General features: G+C 43.6%; 1 long non-coding RNA gene across 6 annotated transcripts; it reads left to right on the forward strand.

Moving 5' to 3' along the window:
• Window positions 1-1,067: 1,067 nt before the first annotated feature.
• Window positions 1,068-3,910, forward strand: LOC135970554 (uncharacterized). Of its 6 annotated transcripts, none has more exons than XR_012434421.1 (3): window positions 1,068-1,185; window positions 2,482-2,573; window positions 3,517-3,910. It is a non-coding gene; the product is annotated as an uncharacterized lncRNA (long non-coding RNA). The 6 variants fall into 6 exon arrangements; XR_010586291.1 differs by lacking the exon at window positions 1,068-1,185 and adding an exon at window positions 1,541-1,625 and having other exon boundaries at window positions 3,114-3,910; XR_010586290.1 differs by lacking the exon at window positions 1,068-1,185 and adding an exon at window positions 1,541-1,625.
• The last annotated feature ends 2,349 nt before the right edge of the window (window positions 3,911-6,259 follow it).

Genomic DNA, 6,259 nt, shown 5'->3' on the forward strand with positions numbered 1-6,259 from the left:
ACTCTTTCAATCTCTTTCTTATTGGGCCAAATTTGTGCAAAATAAATTGCTGTTTTAATGGGAAAAACAGCAATTAACTTTGCACCAACCCAAGAGTTCACGGGATATTCAAAGCAATTTTGCGAACTGTATCCTCCAACTTGAGGCAGTGACTGTGAAACCACTAGATGGCACAGTCATGCTAGATGTAATCAAGACTTCAGCAGAGAAGAAAAAATGAGTCTTGCTGTATAACTTCATCAGATACTTAAGCTGTAGTTTACTTCCTCTCTCCAAAATTTTTCTACGTGTTAGTAATTTATGTCTTCCAGATCATGTAAATACAGATGTGTTAGACTTAGTCATCTAAATCAACTGTTCAGTAACTAGAGCCAAACTATAAAAAATGATTACTTCTCTTTGTTTTCAGTTCAAGTATTTTTACTATTCCTTTGCCACACATTTCTTTATTTTTCGTACAGTTACATCAGCGCCCTGGGTCCCTTTTCTTTTGTACACATACTGATAGAGAAATTACTCATCTCCAACGTCCTGGAAATTGTTTCACAGCGCATACATTTCCTCGCCCTCTGAAAGATGTCACTCATTTTCTTTAGCAGGGCATTAGGGAACTCCAGCTTTCGGAAAGATGTTAGAAAAGAAATGTCATGTTCCAAGACACAAAGTAAATGATTACTTTCTTCACCCAGCTTTGTCATTTGTCTGAAAAAAAAAAAAAAATAGAACTGTTTTATTCACAGTCAGAGGCTAAGGAAGCAAGACAAGGCACGTTAGTGAGGCTGTAAATACCACTGTGTCCACGATCACTTAACACACGCCATCTTCCAGCACAGCCCCGGCCCCTCTAACCCCCCTGCCCCACTGCAGCCCTTAAAGCCAGAAACCCTCAGGCCCCCCGAACGTTTAGTAGGGCTGCATTTGGAACAAGTCCAGAGCCAACAAAGGAAAGTAGTGGAGACACTTAGGAGGGAGAAGAGAGAAATGAAATTTATTTAGCCCGGGGTCCCCACGCCACGAATGTGGCCAGCAGGGGGCTTCTCGTGCGGACGCTCAAAGCCGGAAGAGCCAGCAGGCTCCGAAGCCCTCATGGGAGCCGGGAGTTCCATGGCGCAGGCCCCCCGCTGCTGCCCCAAGAAACGCTTGAGTTTGAGAACTCAGGGAACACGAAGAGCCCCCTCTGCGAAGGTGATGGCCCTGGATTGGGTGGTGCTAAGGAAAGGGCAGCACACCCTTGAGGGCGGGAAGTGAATGGGGTGAGAGTCGGCACTGCTGGCCATGTTTTCTTTTCCTCCATTTCCTTATGGGACTCAGTTTCTTCAAGGGAAGAACCAAAATGAATAAAGTCTGATATGGTTTGGCTGTGTCTCCACCCAAATCTCGTCTTGTATTGTAGCTCCCATAATTCCCACATGTAGTGGGAGGGACCCCATAGGAGGTAATTGAATTGGGAGGGTGGGCCTTTTCCGTGCTATTCTCGTGATACTGAGTAAGTCTCACGAGATCTGATGGTTTTATGAAGGGCAGTTCCCCTCCACCCGCTCTCTTGACTGCCTTCACGTAAAATGTGGCTTGGTTCCCCTTCTTCCTCTGCCATGATTGTGAGGCCTCCCCAGCCAGGTGGAATTGTGAGTCAATTAAACTTCTTTCCTTTATAAATTACCCAGTCTTGGGTATGTCTTTATTAGCAGCCTGAGAACAGACTAATAGAGTCTAAATTACAAAAAAAGAATGCCATCTAGTTTTTTATACAAAGAGATCGAGAAACAGCCCTTGATTGTGCCGAGAAGATTTTAGGAACTGTTTATAAGTGCCCTACTAAGGACTCTAGAGATGATCCTTCATTCTAGAATTATAAGGTTAAAGTTGTTTGTTTTTTCTACTGGCCTAGTCCTTGGTGTATATAAAGAATCTTGTGGTGCTTTGGTATTTATTAAGAGATAGAGAGTCTTTAATTTTTGAATACATTGGATCAATTTTTATATAGTATTGCATTTTTTATAACCCTTATTTACTTTTTATTTTTAAACCCCACCATCTCCTCTATTCTCTTGACCCAGATGTCATGTAATAAGTTATGACATTATACATTTTCACCTTACAGCTATGTTCTGGGGCTTGGCACTCTTATTATTTAAAAAATGGTATCTTCTATGAGAAAACATGAATATTAAAGTAGACATGAATTTAGTTTTGTAATAATTAAATTGAATCCCAGGATGGCAAAGATTTAAATATGATTTATACTTGGCATTAGTCACAGCAAGTAATACTTGCTGCAGTAACAAAAACCCATTTCAGTGGCTTCGTACGATGAAGGTTTATTTCTCACTCTCATCATCATTCAACATGGATCTCTCAGGAGGCAGAGAGAGAGCTCTGCTCCGTACATTAATTCAGGGATCCAGGCTCTTTCAAACTGGTTGCTCTATCATCTTCTAGTGCCATGGTTTCCTCTACCAATGCTTTGCATCCTATCAACAGGTGACAAAAGAGAGGGAGAATGGATAAATCGCATTCCACTCAACCGCCTCAGTCTGAAGATGACATACATAATTTCTGCCTACATCCCATTGGTAAGAATTAGTCCCAAGGACCTATCTCAGGAAGAAGAGAACATGGATATTGTTGCAAAATACTCTGATATCTACCATACACACATGTTAAATCAAGTTTAGCCTAAAGCTGCCTCCTTACATATTTTAAATTTAGCCTAAAGGTTTCTCCCTATAATTTATGGTGAACTATAAATTAAATGGAGGTATAAACAGACTGTAACCTTTGTCTGTGCCAATCATTGAGTTTTGGCCAATCAAAGAGGGCCAACTGTTCAAACCATGTTCAAATAAGGTAAATGCCAAGATATAACCAACCCAGCTGTGTCTATACCTCACTTCTGTTTTCTGTGTATCACTTTTCTTTTTCTTACTATAACTTTTCCACCAGGTGGCTGCGTTGGAGTCTCTGAGCCTACTCTGGCTTGGGAGGCTGCCCAATTTGCAAATCATTCTTTGTTCAACTAAACCGTGTTAAATTTAATTTGTCTAAGGTTTTTCTTTTAGCACACATGTGCCAGCAATACAAAGTTTGAGAAGACACTAAACTATTTGTTTCAGGGTGAGAAATGCCATGTCTTACTGCTTGATGTACTCCCCCTGAAGAATCCACCCACTCATACCATACCCAGTCAAGAATAAGCAAAATATGGCCTTGGGAATTAACTTCCTATTTCCAGCATTTGTTTAAACTCAAGAATCTTGGTGAAGTCTTGACCAAGGGAGTTTTAAAGTAAAACAGCATATTTTAAAAGTTGATTTAATCTAGTTCTTGAGAAAACAGCCTTAAAGTCCTTTGTAAATGTGGTGGCCAACCTACAAGATGGCCCCCAATGATTCTGTTGCTGATATTCCACCCTGTGTCATCTCCTCCCACTTTGAATAAGGCTGACTTGTGCAGCCAATAGGACACTGTGAAATGAGAGAGTGTGATTTTTGAGACTGGTCACTAAAGTCATTGCAGCTTCCCTTGCTTTCTTTTGGATTACTTGCTTTTGGGAAAGCCAGTTGCCATATTGTAAGAACACTCAAGAAGCCCTGCAGAGAGGGCCACATGATGAGGAAATGAGGTCTTCTTCCAACAGCCAGCACCGACTTGCCAGCCACGTGAGTGCACCATCTTGGAATCAAATCTTCCACCTCTAATTAGGCCTTCAGATGGCTGCAGCCCTAGATGACTTTTGACTACAGCTTCTTGAGACATCCTGAACCAGAACCACTCAGTTAAGCTGCTCCCAATTTCCTGATCCATAGAAATGATGTAAGAAAATAAATGTTTATCGTTGTTTTAAGCCACTAAATTCAGAAGGAATTTATTCCATAGGAACAGCTAAAATAAACACAGTATATCCAGACAATCTGTTCTCCTGTTGTGCGTTTTGGAGTGGTGGGTTAACAGTAGACAAAAGGCAAAAGAGGGAACTCTGTGATCTTATCCCACCAATTAGAAATGTAATATATATGATTTAAATAGATTTGCTTTCTGCTTTTTTCAGTGTTATAAAAATACTGGCACTTCAACCAGATTAAGTTCATTACCATATAAATAACCCTAGCTAGATTGCTTTTCTTTTTGGGAAGAACAGATCATTAACTTAAAAAGAATATCATTTATTTAAATTTTCACAAAAACCGTATGCTGGAGGTTATTGCCATGTTTACAGATAAGAAAAGGAAGTCTTATAGAGTTTAAACACTTTGACAATACTCTAAATGGCAAAGTCAGGGTAGTACAATTCTAGAAGCTGCATTTCATCCATATTGGTTCCTAAGCCTACCTGAAGTCAATCATTTTTCTCTGTGAAGAGTCGAGACCCCAAGAGGAAGGTAGAGTTAGTTTTGGAGCCTGGTACACGCTAGGCAAGGAGAGAGCCAGGTTGCAGCTTGGCATAGTTCAGTGCAGTTGAACAACTGTTTACCAAACACTAATTTGGTAGCATAAATGCTTTTTCGGTCCTACTGGCTGTGGATTCTTGATGGTAATAACAATGACAACAATGGCAGCATGATGCCAGCTGCATCTCAGATACTGTTCTGATATATTCACATGTGTTAACCCATTTTATCCCACAACAATCCATGGGTAGGAACTGTTACTGTTGCTATTTTACTGATGAGGCACTAAGGCAAAGAGAGATGAAATAACCTGTCCAAGGTCACCCACCCAGCTAGTAAGAAGTGGAGCTAGGACTCAAACCAGAGAGGCTGACTGCAGTCTGTGTGTCTGACCTTTCCAGGTGGCTTGATTAATGAGCTAGGCCTGTCCTATATCTGCTGGCTTAGTGTCTACCCCACTGCCATCCCTACTCCTCACATTCCTCATATCTTCTTCTCCACCAATGTCTTGCTGCTGCTTCAGCCCTGCCCGCCGTTGCTGAGCTCACCTTCGTGGATGCACTGTGTTCTACTGCTCTGTGGATGCCCATATGGTGGCCAGTGTTGTCTTGGACCCCTGGGAGTCCTTGGGATATCTGTGCTTCCTGCTAGAGCTATATGGGTGCTGGACAGGCAATTACCCCAATGTCCCTAACTTTGATGCAGCCTGAATTAATCTTCAGAGACCGCCAAATAGTCTGAGCTCAAGCAGGGCAGGGTCATTCTCAAGCTGTGATTTGTAGAAGAATCACCTGGTGTACCTACTTAAAATGCAGATCCCCAGGCACTGTGGGAAATTCTGAGCCTATGGGTTTGGGGTAGTGGTGGTTATTCTGAGGCAGGAAACCGCCTCCAAGCCTTAGAAGACACCTACAGCAGGGAAATGCCCTCCTCTTCACATGCCCCTCCCCCCTTGGAGGACCTACTCTCCTTCTGGGAGTTTTCATGTTTCAAGCATCATTTTATGCCATCTTAATGCCTTCAGGCTCTTATGCTGTAATGCCATAGATTGGATGGCTTATAAACAACAGAAATTTATTTCTCACAGTTCCAGAAGCTGGGAAGTCCAAGATCAAAGTGCTGGAAACTTCTGTGTCTGGTGAGGGCCTACTTTCTAATTCATGGACGGTGACTTCTCACCGTTCCTGGCATGGTAGAAGGGGCAGGGTAGCTCTCTGGGGCCTCTAATCCTCCCAAAGGCCCCATCTCCTAACGCCATCACCTCAGGGATTAGATTCCAATGTGAATTTTGGGGAGACACACTCATTCAGACCATGGTACATGTTTTCCATAATGACTGCCTCCTTCTCTCCAGACCAGGTAACTGGATCTGGCCCCCACTGTGGCCCACACACTCCTTTTTCATGCTCAGTGATCTGTTGTCCTCTAGGTCCCCAGGTGAACCAGGGAAGATGGCTCAGACACCATCCCAGAGTGCCCAATTCCACTCAGTGGCTGCTGGGAGAAGCAGGCCAGGCCTGCATCACCAGCCCTGCCCATAAGGGCCTCAGTTGCTGGTAGACAGTCAGAAGTGTAAGCAGATTATCAGTATCTAATGGAAAGAGCTGAAAAGTATGAATTGGGTGCCATTGATGGCAGGGGCCAGCCTTCTGGAGCAGCCACTGCCATCACGCTGGTTGCAGAAGGGAGGTGCAACCAGGTATGCACACTCCATGGAGCCAGTGGGAACTGGGGACAAGTGGGTGCCCCGCCCCTTTCAAGTTGGGACAGGAGCTCCCTGGGTGCCGCTGCAGCCACCCAAGCCACGACTGTGGGCCCGGGCATCCCGTTGCTCTTGGAGGGGCCAGGAGCAGGCAGGAACCCCACCCTCC

The sequence above is a fragment of the Macaca fascicularis genome, chromosome 4, assembly GCF_037993035.2.
Source record: "Macaca fascicularis isolate 582-1 chromosome 4, T2T-MFA8v1.1".
NCBI classification, from domain to species: Eukaryota; Metazoa; Chordata; class Mammalia; order Primates; family Cercopithecidae; genus Macaca; species Macaca fascicularis.